Genomic DNA, 20,548 nt, shown 5'->3' on the forward strand with positions numbered 1-20,548 from the left:
TTTTCGGCATCGTAAAAGTCTAAAATAAAAACATGTTCACAGCTTTTGCTGAGGATTGTTTGTTTACCCAACTGCCCGGAGGTTAGTCGCGTGGATAAATTCAATGGTTTTTTGTCGATTCCCACTGTCCAAGCTTTTTCCCACGATCGTCAGCGAAAACGCGAGTAGCTGGCGCTTGCTTGCAGCTCGAGGTGCATTGAGACTCCAGTCTACAATAAATACATAATTATATTTTGTTCATATGTATTGTGTAGTCAAACAAGACGTCGCAATGGAGACGATTTTTTATTTATTCTTAGTATTTTTGCACCTTTCTTAACCCTTCCACGCTCGATGTTGGGCATATGCAATTTTGGTGTTTGAATAGCACTCAATTTGAAGACTCAGAATCATCCAATTTTATGTGTAGCTTATTTAGACTACTAGTATTAATAAATGGTAGAAAACACTTTTACTCATAGTCTGAAAACGTTTGGACCTGAAAGAGTAAACTGGTACTGCGATTATGGAGTCATAGTATTTCTACTATCTCAGTTTTAATACTTGATGTATGAAATATCTACGAATTATTTATACTTAAATAATAAATTAAAAACTGAAAATTCCCTCTTTGCTCTTAGCCTGCTTCAGCTTGGATATCGTGTATAGAATTATAAAACCATTCCTTGCTTTTGTCATATTTTCTGAAACTTCTTCATTCCACAATCGGTAGCCTTCATTTCTGTTTTAATTTTCCTAGGAATAAAATAATACTTTGTATTTAATATTTCATTTGATGTAAGTAGTTACAAATTACATCTGTATGAATCCACAGATTGAATTTAATCTCTTAGGATTGTTCACTCAGGGATTCCTAAAGGTAATCATTCGTGAGTCGGAAGAAAAAAATGAACAGAGAGTTATCGATTTGGGAGCAGAAAAAGATCCCCTGGTATTTCTCTTTGGTTCGAGGTTAATTTCGATACTGTTGGTAGAGATTAGTTAAGATTGGCTCGCTACTCCGTTTTTCGCGATGCAATCACAAGAGGGAATTCTGGCGTGGTTATCAGCGTGAATTCTTCCGTGCGATCGCTCGAGACCAAGATGTGTTTCCTCCCTCGGGAGATTTCACCGACGCGATAGGAGAGCGCTCTAATTGTGCCCAATTTCTTTTCTAGCCTCTCCTGCTCCTTTTCGTTTCGTTTCTTGCGGTAACTGTCTTCGGCCCCACTTAGGTAATGCTAGCAGATCCATCTACTTACCTTCTTTGTTCGGTAATGTTCCTAATTGCCAGATTACGAAGCCAAGAAGCAGAATACTTTGGGAAACTAGTTCACTGAATTCCTATATTCGGAATTGGGAAATTGTTCAATTTTTATGCAGGAAAAAATACATGGAAGGGACATGGTGTCTACGTTCTTTTATGTATTAGTTTATTTGCTTGTTAGAAGTTTTAATAGATATTTAGATTCCTAGGCTGAAGGGAATTTCAATCTATTAAAAGGGAGCAATGATTTGCACCTAAGAAATTCCAAGTTATGAATTTATTTATTATTCAGATTTTCAAATTTGTTAGTTTTATTACTGGAATTTGTAAATTTTCAAATATTCAAATGTTCAAATATTCAAATATTCAAACATTCAAAAATTCAAATATTCGAATATTCAAAAACTCAAATATTCAAATGTTCAAATGTTCCAATGTTCAAATGTTCCAATGTTCAAATGTTCAAATGTTCAAATATTCAAATACTCAAATATTCGAATTTTCAGCCACTCAGATTTTCAAATTGTCAAATATTCCAATTTTTAAATTTTCGTACCATTATATTCTTAAACAAATTTCTACATTTCCAAATCGAATGACTTATACATACAAATTAACAAAAATTCATAATCAAACCTTTTAGAGATCTCTCCTCGGTAGTTAACTAATAAATCACAATTAGTTATCCACAGACAATTTCCTTTAAAGAAGCACGAAATTAATTGACACACTTTATAAAAGAAAAACCACCTCTGGCAAATTTTCTCTTTCCCTTTCTAACATCTACTTTTCCTTCTCTACTTATTAAAACGCACTCTTTCAAATACTTTATCTTTCAGAAACCCCTCTCAGACTACATCATCTCGAGTTAATTTCAGTTGTACCAGACCGAAAAGAGTTCCGTAAACTCTGAACAAAATCTGTTTGCCGCTCCTAGCGAATTCACCTCGCTTCGTATCATACTGAAATCCCGTCGATGCACGAGTATCTCCGCTGGCTAAATAATAGACGCTTGTATAGGTTCTATCGGTCGAGATTCCGCAACATTTTCTCTCTGTGCTCGGCTTTCGCCGCTTGTGTTCTACTTGGCGGGCACGATCGTCGGCGAACGCAGGGCGACAATTACGCGATTATGCCACTCGACCACGTAATGCATATCGAGAAAGTCGAGACGCGGGCAACCTCGTTTAATTAACATATAGACACCACGAGGGAGGCTTTCCCGCTGCGCCGCGAATCCTTTCGACGCGCTTCATCGGTGTTGTGGAAAGCGAACATTCCTCGCGGGCAAATACGTGTCCTGTGTTTTTGCTACTGAAAATATTATTCAGGGACACAGGAGCTCTTATTTTCCTCCATGAATGCGAAGTATGAATAACAAGTAGGTAGTTGAAATGAGAGTTTTTATTTTATCGATGTCAAGTGGTGCTTCTTGCAGCTACGATTGGTGTTTAAGAGGAATTTTCAGTCGTTTTCTTGATTGATGTTTCTCGTGAAGGTTTTATGATTGTAATTCTTAGTTTGTCTGGTGAAATTGTACGGGGTGATTCTTCATGTTAAAATAAGACAAAAATGAAGGTAGACAAAATTGTGTTTGAAACTATTAACCATTTGACAACACATTTGAAATGGGCGTGGAATGTGTCTGACTAGGGACTTATTCTACTGTCAGTCTGTGGTAGCCAGATCAGACATAGAAATTAGTAGAATAAGCCTGAAGTCAGACATAGCGAAATCAGTAGAATATGTCTGATAATTCCTAAAATAATTATAATCTACCACGAAAAAAATATAATAAAAAAATAGAACTGGAATACTTTAAATCGTCCTACCACTTACAATCAGTGCATCAGAAATTTATTGTGCCCCGAGTTCAGAGGGATGATCGATCTCGCGAGGGCGTTTGATGAAAATGCCAGTGTTTGTCGTTCACACGCGAAACGTTCCAGTGGAAAGGCTGTAAAAAATAATAGAGAAGCGAGGGAATCAAGCGGCCGTCTCGGATTGTCTCTCGCTTCCTCGGGAAATTCAATATTCCGTCCCTCGCCATTCGATATCTTTCGATCCGTTCGAGCAGCACGGTCCACGGGATTCCTGTCGTACTTGCGAAATGAAGTTTAGAATTCCTCCGATATCGTAAATAGGATACGCCTCCGTAGGAAACTTATTTAAGATCCTTGGAGGGACGACCACATTAAAGGGAACGAGGGACTCGTGCAAACACCACGGTGCAATAAAATGTAACTGTAGATGATAGATGATGAGTCGTGATTGTCTGTTAACTGCCAAAGCGATTTAAAAAAGAGCTTTTTAATCATTCGTTTAGCAACTGCGGATTTCTATGCAAAATCAAGCTTTTATAGAGAAACTTTCAGGTATCCTATTGTAGACTACTTTGTAGATTAGTGAGATTTTATTTCTCATAAATTAGGAATTTTCTGAACCTCTCTATTACGTGATGTCCTGAATTTTGGAAATATATTTCCAGATTATTATTGATGATAATAATCAGTATACAGCTGATTTTTATCTTATATTTTTTACATAGTGTGCAGTTTGAACCTTTTTATACATTTAAATTTTCTATAAATACATAAAGATTCGCAGTATATTAATAACACAATATCTAGTTTTTTTTATTGGGTTAATTATATTTGCAAATTTTATGAAATTATTCAGTGTGTAATTGCTCCAATTTTTTAGACTTTATTTAGAATCTAGTTTAGATTTCAAACTTGATTTTGGAAATTGTAGTAGAAATTATAAAATATCACTCAGTGGCTATATGAATGATAAGTCGCCACGCAAAAGATTCAGTACGAAACAGATACATGGGTTGATAAAGAAAATTCGCTGTATCACGTAGGAACAGATTAGATAATCGCTTCCTATGAATCGATTAGGAACACTATCACTGTAGACACAATTAGGTGAGTCGGAAAGGAAAATTTCTGAGTTAACATTGAGACAGTTGTAACGTAATGAGAATACACGAATCAATGAATGAACGAAACTTTCACACATTTAATTTTGAAATAACTTCAGAAATAAATTATATCTTACGTTGATTCGTAATCATTACATAACAGTTAATTAACTTTTTCTATGCTTAGAAATACTCGTTCATTTACCATAAGAATTTAATTACCTAAATTAAATTCGATGTTATTTACTAATTACTCTTAAGAAATTGAATGTTTAGTAACTTGCACTGTTGGATACAGAAACACCACAATACGAATATTGAACTCCAAGAAAAGTGTCCCTAAACATTAAGATAATATTTCTTATACGTAGTATAACTATTTTGAAACTTCCTAGTATATTAAAAAGCATAATATCCACGCTTTGTATTTTCATTATGCATGTTTTAATTACATTATTAATAAATTCGTAAAAATACTTTCAGTTATGATCATCACAGGCCTTTGCATGAAATTTTGGAAATATAGTAAAAGATTTTATTATTCGAAAATATAATTTAAGAAAATATGATTTACATAATGGAAACAAAAGAGAAGTTGCTACGTTTATAGATTTTGCGCAAAAGGGACATAAATGTTCTTAGGCCATTCTTACATCCAGCAATACAACTACTGTCTAATCGTCATGTAGTATGAATGACGATTGAATGAGATCCCAAGGAAGATACTGGTAGAAGGGTTACACCATATCAAGGGACGAATAACTCGCCCACGCGCCTATTACGCTAATAAAGCCTCTCTAATTACCAACCAGCATATTTCGAGAGTTCAACGCGCTCCAAACTGGCAGTGTTGCGCGCATGTACTCGTCGCTCAGAAGTTTCTCTCGCGAGAAACTTTACGCCTCTTGCGCCTCGTTGTTTCCCTGATTTTTTTTCTATTTTGACGACATTAATTATAACGAAATGTAAAGAAGAGATTCACGCTCCAGTTTGTCCCAAGACGATGAGACGTCACGACGTTTCGTGACAACGATAAAGTCTCGTAGAACGCAACTACTTGTTGATGACCTCATGGAATTAATAACGGTTCTTGATAAATATTTTCGGTGCCATAGGCGTACACTTTCTCCTCGAGGTCTAAATTCACTCGTCTAGATGTAACCTCTCGACAACTGCTCTAAATTCACAAGGTTCTGCTCTTATCACGCTCTGGAGGCATTCAAGAGCACTCGTCCTCTAGATTGTCATCGTATTCGGTTCTTCACCAGACCTTGGTGACCCTTTGGTACAGTAAACTCGAAGAAAATTCTATTCTATTCGTATATTGATCGCTTTCAAAAGTTAATTGCAGTTCTAATAAAATTTGTATTGCGTAGGTGGATATATACTCATAAGGAGATTTAGAGGAGTCAAACTACGAAAAAAGGTCGATACTGAAAATTATCTTATCATTCTAAGCTAATAAAATTCGATAGACAATACAAATTTCAGAAACCAACATATTTTACTCGCATAAATAAAACCTAAACCAAGTTGTACTCACTTTGAAATAAAACAAAGCTAACGAAAATTGTCTAGTCATCCAAATCACGTATAAACTACATTCGATCCTCCCTGACATTCTCAAGAAGGCAGATCGAAAAGCAGAGTATTCTGGTCATCAAAGTGAAACTCGGATCGACTCTGAAAACTACTTTGCACCTAATTGCTTCGAGCATCGACGGCAGAACTCAAGTCGAGTGAAATGCCGAGTGGCTTCTACTTAATAACACCTCGAAGTCGCGTCTTCGAGCTGGAATCCTCCAGCTGGCAAGCACCCTTCACCCGAGGGGACAGATAGCCAAGGCGTTGCTCGCGATGCGTGTCTTAATGGCTAATTAGCGAGGGAACTCGCTATGAACAAGCCTTCGCGCAAAACTCACGATTCTCGATTCTCTTCTAAATATTTATGCAAGTCGCTTGCACTTTCTCGCTTTCGTCTCTGCCGTGATTCCTGTGTCCTCGGGATTATTTATGGCCGCCTTGAAATTCCGGAAGAGGAAGCGGCCCAAGCTGGAATTCTCATCTGAGGATACTAATCTTCAAAGGTCGTGCATCTCGAGCGCGTTTCTTTCTCCGCGTCCTGTGAATCGCGTGCAAATTGCTACTTTTGAACAATTTCTGACGATTTGGAATTTTTCAAAGCTTGAGCATTTATGCACATATTCGAGTTTTTGGTGGAAACCAGAGCTAGATGTCTAAGATGAGCGATGGATATATTTTAGTGGTATGATGAATTAATGTGGGGTGACTGAAATATTTTGGTTAATTAAATTCGGTTTGTCGAATCATATTTAGTTACCCTGTTTGAATAATTGAAATTTCTTCTCCATTTTTAAATCTTCAAATCTTTTAAGGAGAGACGCTACTTATACAACTATAATTGTTCATCTTTTATAAGTTGTTAATTGTATATCTCACATTCTCTGTGACAGCCCTTAAATGAAGCCCATTCGAAGCTAGAATAATATATTTGTCAGTGACAATGTCAATTTCGCAGTATTTTAATGTCAGCTAAGATAAATATTCCCATACCTGTACGCTTAAAATAACACATCTCCCAGTAAGTACCTTAAAAATGCATATTCCGACACTTAAAGTGCATCCCAGTAGCTAAATATACTATTTCATGCTACTATTCTTTATTTTTATTAGGCATATCAGAATTTAAGCTTAAAATTAAATAAAATTAGTATTACCGTTCAGGTATTGGGACATGGTCAGCTATTGGAATACTTACATCAGAAGTTTACTGAGATTGTAAGTTCTAGATTATCATAATGCAAGTAGTACAGCAAGAAATAAAAAATGTTTCTTTATCCAGCTTCATATGTCTATGTCAGTCAGTCATGTGTGTCAATCAGAGTTGAGAAGTCAAGCTGCTCAATTTCTCTTTCCATTCCTCTGCTCTTGATCTACAGTCTGTTCACTCAGTCGAGAGAGTAGAAGACAGCTCAGAAACCACGTGGCCGATTACTACTGCAGCTACTGACTGCGAATCCACTGTCAGTTGTCGATTTCATTTCGCAGCTAACAGCAACCATAATAATTATCCACATAGTCGTCGAACTATCTACTTTCTCGACTCAGTAGACAAACTATAATTGAACTTCGTTATCCAGCTTTAGTTCGTGAAGTAACCCTAGGTCAGCAGCGTGACTACACTGTCTCTTGAAGACGATAGTCCCGATTACTTCCGACTGTACTACTATAGCTTGCTTCGAGGAACACTGGCTTCCACAAGAAGTAACGAATCGATCGTTAGTTGCTGATTTTATTTCGCAGCCAACAGCTGCAGCCAGAATAATTATCCAGATAGTCGTCGAACTATCTACTTTCTGGACTCTATACAAACTGTAATTGAACTTCGTTATCCAGTCTTAGATCGCGAAATAGTCCTAGGTCAGCAGCGTGACTACACTGTCTCTTGAAGACGATAATCCCGATTACTTCTGAGTGTACTCCTATAGCTTGCTTCGAGGAACACTGGCTTCCACAAGAAGTAACGAATCGATCGTTAGTTGCTGATTTTATTTCGCAGCCAACAGCTGCAGCTATAATAATTATCCACGTGGACGTCGAACTATCTACTTCCTCGACTCAGTAGACAGACTGTAATTGAACTTCATTGTCCAGTCTTAGTTCGCGAAATAGTCCTAGGTCAGCAGCGTGACTACATTGTCTCTTGAAGACGATAATCCCGATTACTTCTGAGTATACTCCTACAGCTTGCTTCGAGGAACACTGGCTTCCACAAGAAGTAACGAATCGATCGTTAGTTGCTGATTTTATTTCGCAGCCAACAGCTGCAGCTATAATAATTATCCACGTGGACGTCGAACTATCTACTTCCTCGACTCTGTAGACAGACTGTAATTGAACTTCGTTGTCCAGTCTTAGTTCGCGAAATAGTCCTAGGTTAACAGCGTGACTGTCTCTTGAAGACGATAGTCCCTACTACTTCTGAGTATACTCCTACAGCTTGCTTCGAGGAACACTGGCTTCCACAAGAAGTAACGAATCGATCGTTAGTTGCTGATTTTATTTCGCAGCCAACAGCTGCAGCTATAATAATTATCCACGTGGACGTCGAACTATCTACTTCCTCGACTCAGTAGACAGACTGTAATTGAACTTCATTGTCCAGTCTTAGTTCGCGAAATAGCCCTAGGTCAGCAGCGTGACTACACTGTCTCTTGAAGACGATAGTCCCGACTACTCCCAAGTGTACGACTGTGGCTTGCTTCGAGGAACGTTGGCTTCCTCGAGGAGCAGCGGATCGATCGTCGACAAGATCTCCCAGGAGCTGCAGTCGGGACACAGCCGCTGTGTTTCCGTGTTTCTATGGGGGAGTCTGTCGATACGCCGCCACTGTTGCCGTGCCTTCTCTCGTGATACGTGGGACGTGTACACGGCAATTTTCCACGCTTTACGTGGACGATACACGTCACGCGACGTCCGTTAACGGGAAAAGCAACTGATGCCTCCTGTCAGTTGGCTATTGATAGAACACGTCAAACTTTTCACTGGATTCGCTGGGATTTTGCTGTGTCTGCTGTGGAAATTTCGACGAACTTGATTAGGAAATAATCGTGGAGGATTCTAGAGCTTTGACGCAATTGATATCTTGCGATGTGAAGGTACTTATCGGGTTCTAGAGCTTAGATAAAATAGATACTAAATCGATACATAATCTCAGTCTTTAATAAATTTAAAATCAGTCTGTTATCAATTTTGAAAATACTTAGGGAAGAAAGATTTGTAGGATTCTTTAATCACAGTATCATGAGAATAGATATGTAAGGTAGAATTTTCTTAAAAAATATGGAGAGGAATAATTTATACTGGAAGCAAGAGTGGAAAGTGTGACTCTTTTAATATATTTTAAAATCGAGTGTTAGTGGTATGTACTATTATTTGGGAACTTATAAAGGGAATAATAGCACAAATGAACAGAGTTGGACTATGTATAGGACCTATGTGCTAGACTTCGGTCCAGTCACGTGTAGTCTGGCTACCATCTCGAAGCGAACTGCCCACCGCAAATCTTGAAATGCTATATGCGTGGAATTCCTAGAGTCCTAGAGTAACGGAGAACGGTTTTCAAGCGAACATAGTTTCTGGTGTGGTGCGTTCCTCGAGTGTTTGACTCGTGAATCATTATGAATACTTTATCTGCGACTTCTACACAGGGAATGGCCAAAATCAGCCAATGTAATCAAGTATTTTATAGCTCCCGATTCTGGCATTTCGTTTGGCTGAGTGTCTATCTCGCCATGAATTGTTGCAGAGTGAATGTTGCCAGGAAACTACAAGGGAAAAGGCCTCGATCACGCGAGGTGTACGTAGAATAGCCACTTAATGCTCGAAATAGGTGGTAGAATTCTACTCCACAGTTAACGAGATTTTTACGATTTAATGAAAAGAATTCAATCGAATTTAATTAGTTTATGGCAAACTCGTAAAATCTCTGGGGATTCATTAACCTTTAGTTTCACTTGAACTTATGTGCATTCGAGGAATTAAAGAATTATAGTCACTGTGCCTGGCTTCTGCTGAGAAAGAATTTTTAACTTTCTCTGTATAGAATTATTTCATGAAGGTAATTACCTTCACTACTTACAAAACGAACTTAAATTCTTCCTCAGTTCTTTACTCATTTCTTGTGTTTCTGTTTTTGAAAATACAATACGAAAGTAGATATTTACTTCAGTTTGTACCAATGTTGTAAAGCAAAATCGCTATCTTGGTTGATCTTCTCTTCTCCATTTTTCCGTTCCACGATCAGCTGGGATCTGAAAAATGCCAACAGTTAAGCGAAGCGAGGTAACGGCGCCACGACCGACCGAATAACGCATAGGTCCGTTACTTTTGCAACCAGCCACGAGTAACAATCATAATGACGGTTCGACAGCAATCGACCGATTTCGAAAGTTCACGGAAACGATGCCACTGTGGGCGCCAGGAGGGGAAGAATGACATCGGGATGACGACTATCACGCGAGTTGTACGAACACCTGATTCCCAGCGATTCTCTGGTAAATCGACTCGTATGCTGACATTGTACGTACGAACGTGTCTAGGTTCCTCTATGGCCAAGTTCCTTCTCACTATTCTTCTTCGCGACATCGTGACATGTTTTCGTTCGTTTCGATGTCGAACGAAATACGAGTTCCCTTAACGAGAGTCAGAGAACGCGATTGGGTCGAGGATAGAAATGATGTCGAGCTTGTGATAGGTTGTCTGGTATTCACGTATCTTCTGAGGAATTTCAGGGGGTGAGATAAGTATTGGAAACTTTTTCTAGGATTATTCAAGGTGCATCTATTGCATATGAATAAGTTAACATAGATACAGTGCGAGAATAAAGTTTCTATTTGAGATAATTCATTTGAAGATTTGAATTTGAAAATGAAACTGATTTGAGGCTTCATCTACCTTCATAGTAGCTCACTTGAGACTGTATACACTAATTTCAGAGTTAGAATTATTAATCTGTATTTAAGATTTTCAAGATTTCAGTAATTAGTAGTTTTGGTAATGGATATCGATTTTATAATAGAGTTTCGTGTTTATGATGGTGCAGTATTTTCTTATTACAGGTTTATTAGACACTTACGAGTTTATAATTGAGGTACATATTTCTGAGCTCATATTGATAGTAACTTCGTCTTATCAGACACGAGCAACAGTACAGTACATTAAGCTGTACATAGAACACCATGGTGATAAGACGATTGTCACGAACAGCGAAGAATAAGCTATTCGAAACTATTTAGTCACTAATCACCTTGGTGACTGTCGCCAATTTAACAGTGTAGCACTTGTATGACATCAGACCTATATCGACATATTCTCATTACTGTTATACATATCTATGTAGTAGTTTAAATAGAAATGCATCTACTTATCTACAAAACACGTCGATACGATTCTGTTATAGATAGTGATCCCATTTATATTTAAATTACACATTGTGCAGTAGGACCCTGCACACACGAACCTCAGAAAATAAGGTTTATATAACCAGATCAGATACGTGTGGCTCACATAATTCTTTCCTCTATCTATGACTTTTCTCTCAGTTAATACAAGTTCACGTTTAGGTATATAATTTTTCAAAAATGTGTATTTTACAGTCACAGATACCTTTTCTAGGAATCCCAAACCTCCACTAACATAGGACTAAAAGAACATTAAGATATAAAACTCACCTTCCCTTCTCTGATCTCCATGAAAGTGATAAAAACTGAATAGAGACCATAATTAGGGGAGTCTGACACTGTCTTATAATTGTTTCACAATTCCTCTCCCAGCACTTAATAGAGCCTAGTTACTACTCCATAAACTTCCCCTAGCTCCCCCAGAGTCACCATTCCGGTTGATGTCCCCTCGTTACACTTCACGTAATACCCGAAGCTATTCGTAGCGAAATCGTAAGAGAGGTAACTGTTCCTACGGCAGAGAAACGAGTCGCGGTGAAAAAGGACTCGGTCGAATACGCGGCAGCCTAGAAACGCGATTTTTCTGGCCTCCCCTCTCGCTGTTACCGCAACGCCGAGCAGGGGTCCCGCGTTCCCAGGGTTATCGTCCTTGCTCATATTTTTACAACTGGAAAGAATCGAACTCCTGGACGTTGAACGCGCCCGGAACACGGGAAACGAGAATACGTGGAATGAAACGATTCGTAAGAAGGAAACTATCCGTTCCCTTGGCGAGTGAACGTGTGCTGCGCAGAGCTACGTCGGTCCTGCTCGGTTGCTGCGCCGTTGCAGTCGCTCATATGTAAAGACCAGCACGCAGTTCGACTCCGATCGTTTCTCTGGCGCAGCCGGAAGGCAATTCGTGGCACATTCCAGAGCATTGTTCCAGGGGAGCTGTGGAGTAATTTAGAGCGATCTGAGCGATTAGAGTTGCTGCGCTGCTGTTACTCCTTGCTGCTCTTGGCTGTTAGCCTTCTTTCTTTTCTATCGTCTGGCAGCGATCATTTAAATAACCGTGGTCAATCTCTGCGGTTGGTTCTTCTGTTCCTTTGGTTTTCAACGAGTCATCGTAGGATTCTCTCTTGCTTGGAATTTCTGGAGAGTTGGGAGTTGGGGAAGGCCTGAGGGTGCTGATGTTGAGGACATTTTAGGTTTGGGATGGAGTGAGGGTGGTATTTATAGATGTTACTTTTTGTAGTTTAGTAAGGGTAAAATTACACGGCTGAAACTGAGTTGGCACCTAGAAATATTTGTTAATTTATAGCTGACACACAGTGATTTAAGATCTTGCGGGTGAGGATCCTATATTATTTTGTGTAATTTAATTCGACTAAGTTTACTCCGCAAAAACTGAGTAAGTTGAAATCTAGAAGTGTTTTTTAATCTTCTGCTGAGATATGAGATAATTTGGTAACGTTTCTAATTACAGTACGAGTTACAACTAAATATTAAGTTAATCGATGGAACGACACGTAGTAAGTGCAACTGGCGTACACTACCGTGATACAAAGGGTAATCAATTCAACTGGAAACTCTCAAATGGGTGTTGGCAGTACTTACAATGCTAACAGCATTTGGAATAAGTGTTGCCAACACTTGGAGGATTTCCAAATAAACTGATCAGCCTGTAGATGAGTCTAAGTTTGATTTGAGAGTTAGTACAGTCTAATATAATGTTTAAGAATCTTTAAGGATACCCTCTTATATAAACTACTGGGTATGGTGGGGAGAGGATGACCAGAGTCCTTAGATAACTATGAACAAGCCTGACAAATTTGTACTTAGATATAGAAAGTGAAAACAGGAGTGACTAGCTGTGCTTATCGATGACACAGGGCTAACAGAAGGTTGGTCACCAACAGTAAATTTAAACGAAGATGTTAGAGACATTATAAATTTGAGCTACAGTGAGCTTTACGAGAGAAACTCAGTTCCTCAATCATAAAAAATAATTAAATTCATAGAAACCACGTCACACGTATTTCATTCAGTTCAACATTTCTTCTAAATTATTTCTTCTATAACTAAATGCACGATCGGTGAGGAAGAGTTTGGCTTGCATTGTTATCTCTCGAACCGAGATCATGAATTCTGAAAGCAGCCTCTTGCGGCTGGATGCGCCGCCCCAGCAGTAACAAACCAAAGAGCCTTGGAAAGGTCTGGGCAAACCTTGACCGCGCCATGTTGCGACAGGGTCGTTGGTACCGCGAGTGTTTACCCTGTCAGCCGGCACCAGAATAGAACCAGGCCAGTCGCGATTGCTGAGAGAGGTCTTGTTGCCGGGGAGGCAGCAACAATGCGTAAGCATGCTCGACTGAAGTGAGTACGTGACGCAGAGTGTGTTTTCGATGAGCAGAAATTTCGGAAAGATTTCGTCTCAATTACTTACCATGATCCTCTGATTATCAGCGTTACAATTCATTAACGCTTTGTGGTCCAGAATATGAAAATGAAGATACAAACGCAGTTAAATTGAATTTTTATTATATTATAATCTATATGATAAAAAGCTATCAATATGTGATTTTAATCTGAAACCACTAGGTCACAAAGGGTTAATAGTTAGCACAGTAACGACATGTATAATATTCTATTAATAGAAGAACACTCAGCCTGCGATCAGCTGATTCACAAAACAGATAACCTAACCAGTTTTATTCATTCAAACTTTCTTTGCTTTATTCAGTCTTAAGTGTTCATAAAAATTCATGTACATCTTTATCACCCATCATAAAAAACACTGTTGTATAAATTAAGTTTCTCTGAAGCTACAGCTTCAAATTAGGTCTCCTTAGAATCTTCCCACTTATTCAAATAAAAGGCCAAATCTGTGACCATCAAATTCCCTAGCCTGGAATATAATCTATGGAAAGATCGTTTCATTATCGTTGTTGCGACGCGATGTCAGGGTCAGAGGGACCAACCAGAGGCGAAGATCGCGTCACGACGCCGAGTGGGCGTCCGTGGAAGGTCGGTCGCGCATTCCAAGCTTTCGTGACTCGGCTGGGTCGCGGGATTAACCAAGTGGATGTCATTGAATCGTGTATCGGCGATCGTATGGTCGGTGGAACGATAAACCACGCGTGGCTGCTTCCAAGTGCAATACAATTTCCCTCTGTCGATCGCTACCCTATTCGTCTAACGGGCCAAGTGGCCTGTTTTCAGATATCGAGGAGACTCAAACTGTTATCTATTCGTTTCAAGGCTACTGGCAAGCTGCTGCTTCTTTACAGATTTCTCAGATGACATTCAACCAAAAAATTTCTATTTCTAAGATTCCTCAGCTACAGTATCATGTAATATGTAAGCTACAATTTACTCAAAAATATTTAAATGTATATATTAGAAGGACTCTGAGCAGCAAACATTTCTAGCTCGTGTGTGTCATAAGTTAATAATCACTCACGATGAGTCACTCTAAGGAACTCCAAGCTGAATCTTTTCTTCAATGGGATGACACACCAATGCTCAGCCCATCTCCACAGTGTCAGAATGGAAAATTTCGTAGCATGGTCTACGTTCTCAAGCCCCAGCGACAAGAATCAAGATTCAGTTCTAGGGTCACGTTTGTGACACAATCGAAGTGTCGATGACGCGGTGTATCGAGTTCGCGACTAGAGATAAACACGCTTTAGAACGTGCTAGGAGTGGCTTGTTCGTGATCGATACAGTCGTTATAAAGGGTCAGCGAACTGGATGTAATCTCGCGGTCGAGGAACCTTTCGGTTCCGGCGTTTAACACCTTTTATTATCCGCGGCCTATTACTCTCGGTACTGTGAAAGAGTACAGTGTCGTTCAGAGACAATTCGCCAGGGAATTTTTATGTATTGCTATCATACCTGTTGTGGTAATATGAAACAGTGTAATTCGAAATTTTATACCTCGATTCTGTACATGGTCTTGAAGGTCTTCAAGGGAAAGGTTTCTTTATTCAATTTTCTGCTATTAAAAATATAAATTTCAGATACTGTATGTTGAGTATATGGTTACTTATTGTTAGGTCGCTTCTGAAAGTAGTAAAGTATCTGAAAGAATTAAATAAAAAAGAAAAAAGTGGGATAAAAAGAAATATTTTATTTCTACTTCACCTGGACGCATTTCTCAAAATTGTAGATTTTATTTAAGCGTAAACATGTATTTGTTGAAGATTTAATTCATGTCGTTTTGTTTCGTAATTGTAGATGTTTGTAGTTTCAATGTGTAGGGAAATATCGCAGATGGGCAAGCGTTTCGTTTAATATTCTATTTCTAGCTAGATTATTTAAGCTTTTAATCTAGGCGATCTTCCAGTAATCCCCCAACAGTTCTGTTTCTGTTCACTTCTGCGAGTACTGAAGTTCCTTTCATTTTACATTTAATCGCTGATATTAACCGCACAATTATAAAATCATATTCCACATTATAGGTAGTTTTTTAAAAAAAAATTACATTCTTTTGCTTCCTCTAAATTCTCATAAAAGTAACAGAAGCATTTGGGAAATTCGCATTCTCTGGCACAATTAATTTTAGGATCACAATGTGAATTTCCAATCGCAAAGTATGCGGACTAATCGATGATTACTCGAATGGAGGAGCTTGAAGGGGGACTCGAATCGTTCATACTTAGGAATAATGAAACAAATTCGTAAGCGATGCATTTGTACGTGACATAGTAGCATTTCGTACGAAACTCGTTTCTGTCTGATTAACATTCTGTTATCCAACGAAAATGTCCGAGAAATTTCACGGAGCTAACGAGTCGTGTTTCCGTGACGAATTTCGATAATGCTTCAAATTGCTGCTCGCGGAGGCAGGCAGATGAAACACTTTATGAAACATTTTCAATTTCTAGCCCGATTCCAATTATCGCGAAGCGCAAATGGTAACTACGTCGCTGCAGCGTCCAAACAGCAAGACTGCAATCAAACCGATGCACCATTTCACAGAACTTACACGAGTCATCCTCGTTTCTATTCGTACGCCACCATTGAGTACACAGGCTGTCTGCTCCACAAAGCGAGTGTATTTAAAAACTAATTTTAATAAGTAAACAATTTCACAGTGTTCTTGGAATTGTGATATTGACGTCTTTTATTTCTCTGGACTCTACAAATATGGAGCGATGAATATTTTAACGATTAAAAGAAGAAGTAGGTATTTTAAGATTACAATTACTTGTCATTTATTAAATTTTGGTAATAGACACATAGAAGTAAGTACATTTTATCAATTCTTCTTTTATACTTTCTTTCAACAGTTAAATAGTTATTTGGAGATTGCTATTCCATTCTTTAATTTATGCTTTCATTTGGCCATCCTTTCAAATTGCTCCGATTTAACAGCGTCACCCACGCTCCTCCCAAAATCGACTAAACTCATGATTCACGAGGAGTGCTCCACATCTAGTGAACGAGTTAACAAACTGCTTAAATTTCACGAGCATTCCTCTCGGTCCAGCTCGTCATTTGCTCAGGCGAACCTCCATAGTCTCCCTCGAATCGCTGTTCACACATTTGACCCAGTTTCCGCGTGTTCGTTCAGCAAGCATCCTTAGGCCTGGCCACATGCTTGGAACAATATTTGTCATCGTTGAAGGCGGAGCAACTGACCAGATAATTATTTTCTCGTACATCAGTGCCTTTGTTTGTTCGTCGTTGATACATCGAGGCGCACGCTCTGTCGAGATTCGAAGCTCAATTAACGCGCTTACGAGTGGACTCATTGACGCGAAGGGGAATGTGTTGCATTAGCTGAACACTGTTAAAGCCTGGATGATAATCGTGTAGCTGGTATTAACAAACATTTCGCGGTAATTAAACGTCAGCCAGGTCCCTATTCATCCTGTTCGTTGCCGTTCGAGTTCTTGCTACTGTCAATGAGCTGAATTTTCTGGTAAATTGGCACAGCTGAATGCTCTCCGTTCGAGAAAGTTTTAACCACTATTGATTCCTATTTGATCTTTTTAACAGAATTTTCTCAAGGATTTCTAGGTCAATCCATGATCAAGTTTTCGGAAGCTTCTTTTCCTAGTTAGCAGGTTAGTAAATTACACAGCTATAAGCTATCATCGTTGGACTCACTTCATATGATTCTTACAAATAAATCGATCATACCTTCGACATCTTGTGTCCTAAGCAAATTGTACAGCACAGTACACTAACAAGGAAAGTTCGGTGAGTGTTAATCACTGATTTTAATGAAACTTTGTACAATTACTTTAGGGCCCTACCTAAGAATTTTGCCGTACAATGTATCTGCCCATACGCACCTTTAAGGGAGAAACCACCCCTTTAATCAAGTCGCCCCTTTCATTTCGGTGCTTATAGCTCACAAAGTATAAGCGCTATAAAAAAATGTTACATACGAATGTTTTACTGTTTTTCAAGACCTATAAAATGGCTTTAAATAAATTTCTGATAGTTATGGGGTATTAAACATACCTTCTTTATTAATTAATTACACGTGATCTAGAGTTTTAACAAAACGGATATATTTCTCACATTAGAACAGGAAGTTCAACTCACATAAAAGGAACAAAAGAATGTCTATTCTTCCACACACGGCGCTGCTATCAATTAGTTCGCCGCGGGATATACAAACTAAACTTACGTTGTGTCAATACCATCAATTTCGAAAAAACGGGGGTAAAATTGAATTTTTATAAACAATTCGTTTTTTCGAAATTTTTTTAAACCCATCTTATAGGTCTTGAAAAACAGTAAAACTTTTGTACGCAACATTTTTTTATAGCGCTTATACTTTCTGAGCTATACGCACCGAAATAAAAAGGGCGACTTTGATTAAAGGGGTAGTTTCTCCCTTAAACGTCCATATGGGCAGCTACTTTGTACGGTAAAATTCTTAGGTAGGGCCATAGAATAATTGTACAAAGTTTCATTAAAATCGGCGATTAACACTCACCGAACTTCCCTTGTATGTAAAGTGACTCTGCATTCGTCGTACGAGGGTCGAATCTACTCAGGAGACTTTCAAGATCTGCATGACCATATTCTCCCTGTGGGAAAGAGATCCTCGCAAGGTGGCGTCGCTATTTTCGCGGACGATGAGCGACGCCCCGATGCCCGTGACTCGCGAAACAAACGCGCTGACCGAAAGTAATTTTAGAAATGCGATTACCCGACCGATACGAGGGCCGTTAAAACACCGTGTCGGTGGAATGCAATCGCTGCAAATAGATTTCGGCCGCGCGTCCTGAGGTAACGCGAGTCCGCGAGGAATTTTGGCAGCCTTCCCCTTCAATGGGTCCGATCCGACACGATCGAATTCAGCGGATGCAAATTGCCCGAGTAAAAGCTCTTCCTCGAGGCGTGGGTCTTCGAGAGACGTCGGTTCTTGGAACTTGCATTGGATCTTCGCAATTGTACAGACGCCTCGTGCGCTGTCCACGTTTCAGAAACGTGGGAGTGTTCTTGCAGAGACTGTTGGTGAGGTCTGAAGTGAGCGAATTGGATGAATAGAGGTAAAGCGATCAGTAAGTGATCTTTAGACAGTTTTTTTTTTAATTAAATGGAATAATGGTACTGTGCTCTGCTGGTAGGATCTGCTGGAGCCTCGAATGTAATAGGTCTGTAGTGTTGGTAAGGCTCATCTTGCCAGGGGAGCAATGTACATATTAGGTTTTTTTTTTAGAAAGTTGGTTAAGTTGAGCTGGGTTAATTGTGGTTGCGTTGGACACTAAATTAAGATGTTGCTACAGTTTTGGGTGCCGTTTCGCAAGGCTGCTGAAATGAGACACTAAGTGGCAAAGTTCTGACGGAAGATAGTGAATGTATTTTAGTGTCAGGAGACTGTTACTCGGAATTCTATGGTCTGTAATTAAGTTTATATTTCAACGTAATTGAAGTTGCGTAAATTAGTGTCAATTTGTCGGTATATTGTTTCAGTTGCTCTAAGTGATTTCTGTTTTCTGTTTGAAGAATACAGTATTATCTCGTTATAAGTTCCCTGCTATATTTGCTATGTCTCGAAGTTATTCAGAACCAACAAGGTTTACTTGTTATTCACTGTCACTCCCAAGTTTGATAAAATCGAACTGGGTTATCAGTACATAAGTTGACCTCAGGGACGTCTCCCTCGCTATAAATTGAGTCTATAGAAAGTAAACAGTATAAAACGTATTTGCTCATTTCCAAGGAGAGCATTGAACAGTACTTTCATATCAGTTAATTTTCAAAGTTACAAGGTAAATAGTACAAGTCCAAAATCCATGCTCTGAGACACTGATAAAAGAAGCTTCAGATCAGTGCCATTGATATCCTAGTGCTACATATTCTAATTTAAATAAGATTACTCCATTGTCAATGAACGATCATATGTATGTAACTATCATATGTGTTTGTTTAAAAATGATTAACTTTAGACTCGTACCATCCTCCAACTCACCGATTCAGCTATCATAAAATTTAGTATTCCGATCATCCACAGCAGAGTACTCAGAAATTCGCCAGATACAGCCTCCTCGAGTTAAAATACACGTACTCGCTATCTTTCTCGCGAAAGTCCAACCGAAACATCTCGAAAACATCTTGCATCCGCAGCGTCGATGAACGTACCGAATGATGTCACCGCGATCGTCCTCTCCTACGCTCCGCATCTCGCTCCTCGCTCCCTCGAATTCCTACGCGCGAATGCGACTCGACGAAGTGTGTCGCGTCGCTTTTGGCGATCTTCCATCGGGAAAATAGGTACGGGGCGCCTCCGTACTTCGAATCATTGCCAGGAACAGCTCCTTCCACGGTGGTCGATTCGCAGTTTCGTGGGTCTTGGTTGATCCGAGGTTAGAGGACATACCACACCCTCTGTACCCACGGACGAAGTCCTTGAGACAGTAACTCTGGGTCTTGATTAACCTTGAGATGTGTTCTAGTTTCCAAAATTTCGAATCTGGAAATATTGAAACTTTGGAGTGATCAAATTTTAATTTTAATTTTGATTTAGATCTGGATTCACGTCTTGAGGTATTCCAGTTTGAAACTGGATACAGTGGCTCTGTCTAAATTTCTTCGAGATAGTTAGTCGTCGCTATTTTCACCACTTCTTGGAAGTGACTTCGTCAAGTGTCTTCAGGGTGACGAATTTAAAGTAAATAAACGTGATCTTTCTGAACGAGACCCTTTACTCATTGTGTCCTATATCGATATCTCACTTGCACTCATTTTTTATTACTGTACCTATTTATCCATTCTGAGATGCACGACTCGGAGAAAGAAAACACTTGGTAATTCCTAGAAGCAGACTTCCCGAGATAGTTAGCCAGATCTGGTTCCGAACCATGGCCAATTAACGCGGAATCACTGTATTCCAATTTTGAGACGTTCGTATTTTAAGATTTGAAAATCTTCATCTTTTCATCT

At 39.1% G+C, this 20,548-nt stretch overlaps 2 protein-coding genes and 1 long non-coding RNA gene across 14 annotated transcripts in view; 2 read left to right on the forward strand and 1 right to left on the reverse strand.

Moving 5' to 3' along the window:
- Positions 1-20,548, forward strand: part of LOC143178039 (F-box only protein 7) — a 91,978-nt gene that overhangs the window by 66,017 nt on the left and 5,413 nt on the right. The window lies entirely within an intron of this gene.
- Positions 1-20,548, forward strand: part of LOC143178038 (phosphatase and actin regulator 2) — a 309,101-nt gene that overhangs the window by 55,153 nt on the left and 233,400 nt on the right. The gene's annotated exons all lie outside the window — the stretch shown is intronic.
- Positions 587-19,852, reverse strand: LOC143178040 (uncharacterized). Of its 6 annotated transcripts, none has more exons than XR_013001706.1 (3): positions 19,748-19,852; positions 11,426-11,666; positions 587-735 (listed from the first exon to the last, which is right to left on the reverse strand). It is a non-coding gene; the product is annotated as an uncharacterized LOC143178040 (long non-coding RNA). The 6 variants fall into 6 exon arrangements; XR_013001707.1 differs by lacking the exon at positions 587-735 and adding an exon at positions 8,663-8,763; XR_013001708.1 differs by lacking the exon at positions 587-735 and adding an exon at positions 9,986-10,006.

The sequence above is a fragment of the Calliopsis andreniformis genome, chromosome 4, assembly GCF_051401765.1.
Source record: "Calliopsis andreniformis isolate RMS-2024a chromosome 4, iyCalAndr_principal, whole genome shotgun sequence".
NCBI lineage: Eukaryota > Metazoa > Arthropoda > Insecta > Hymenoptera > Andrenidae > Calliopsis > Calliopsis andreniformis.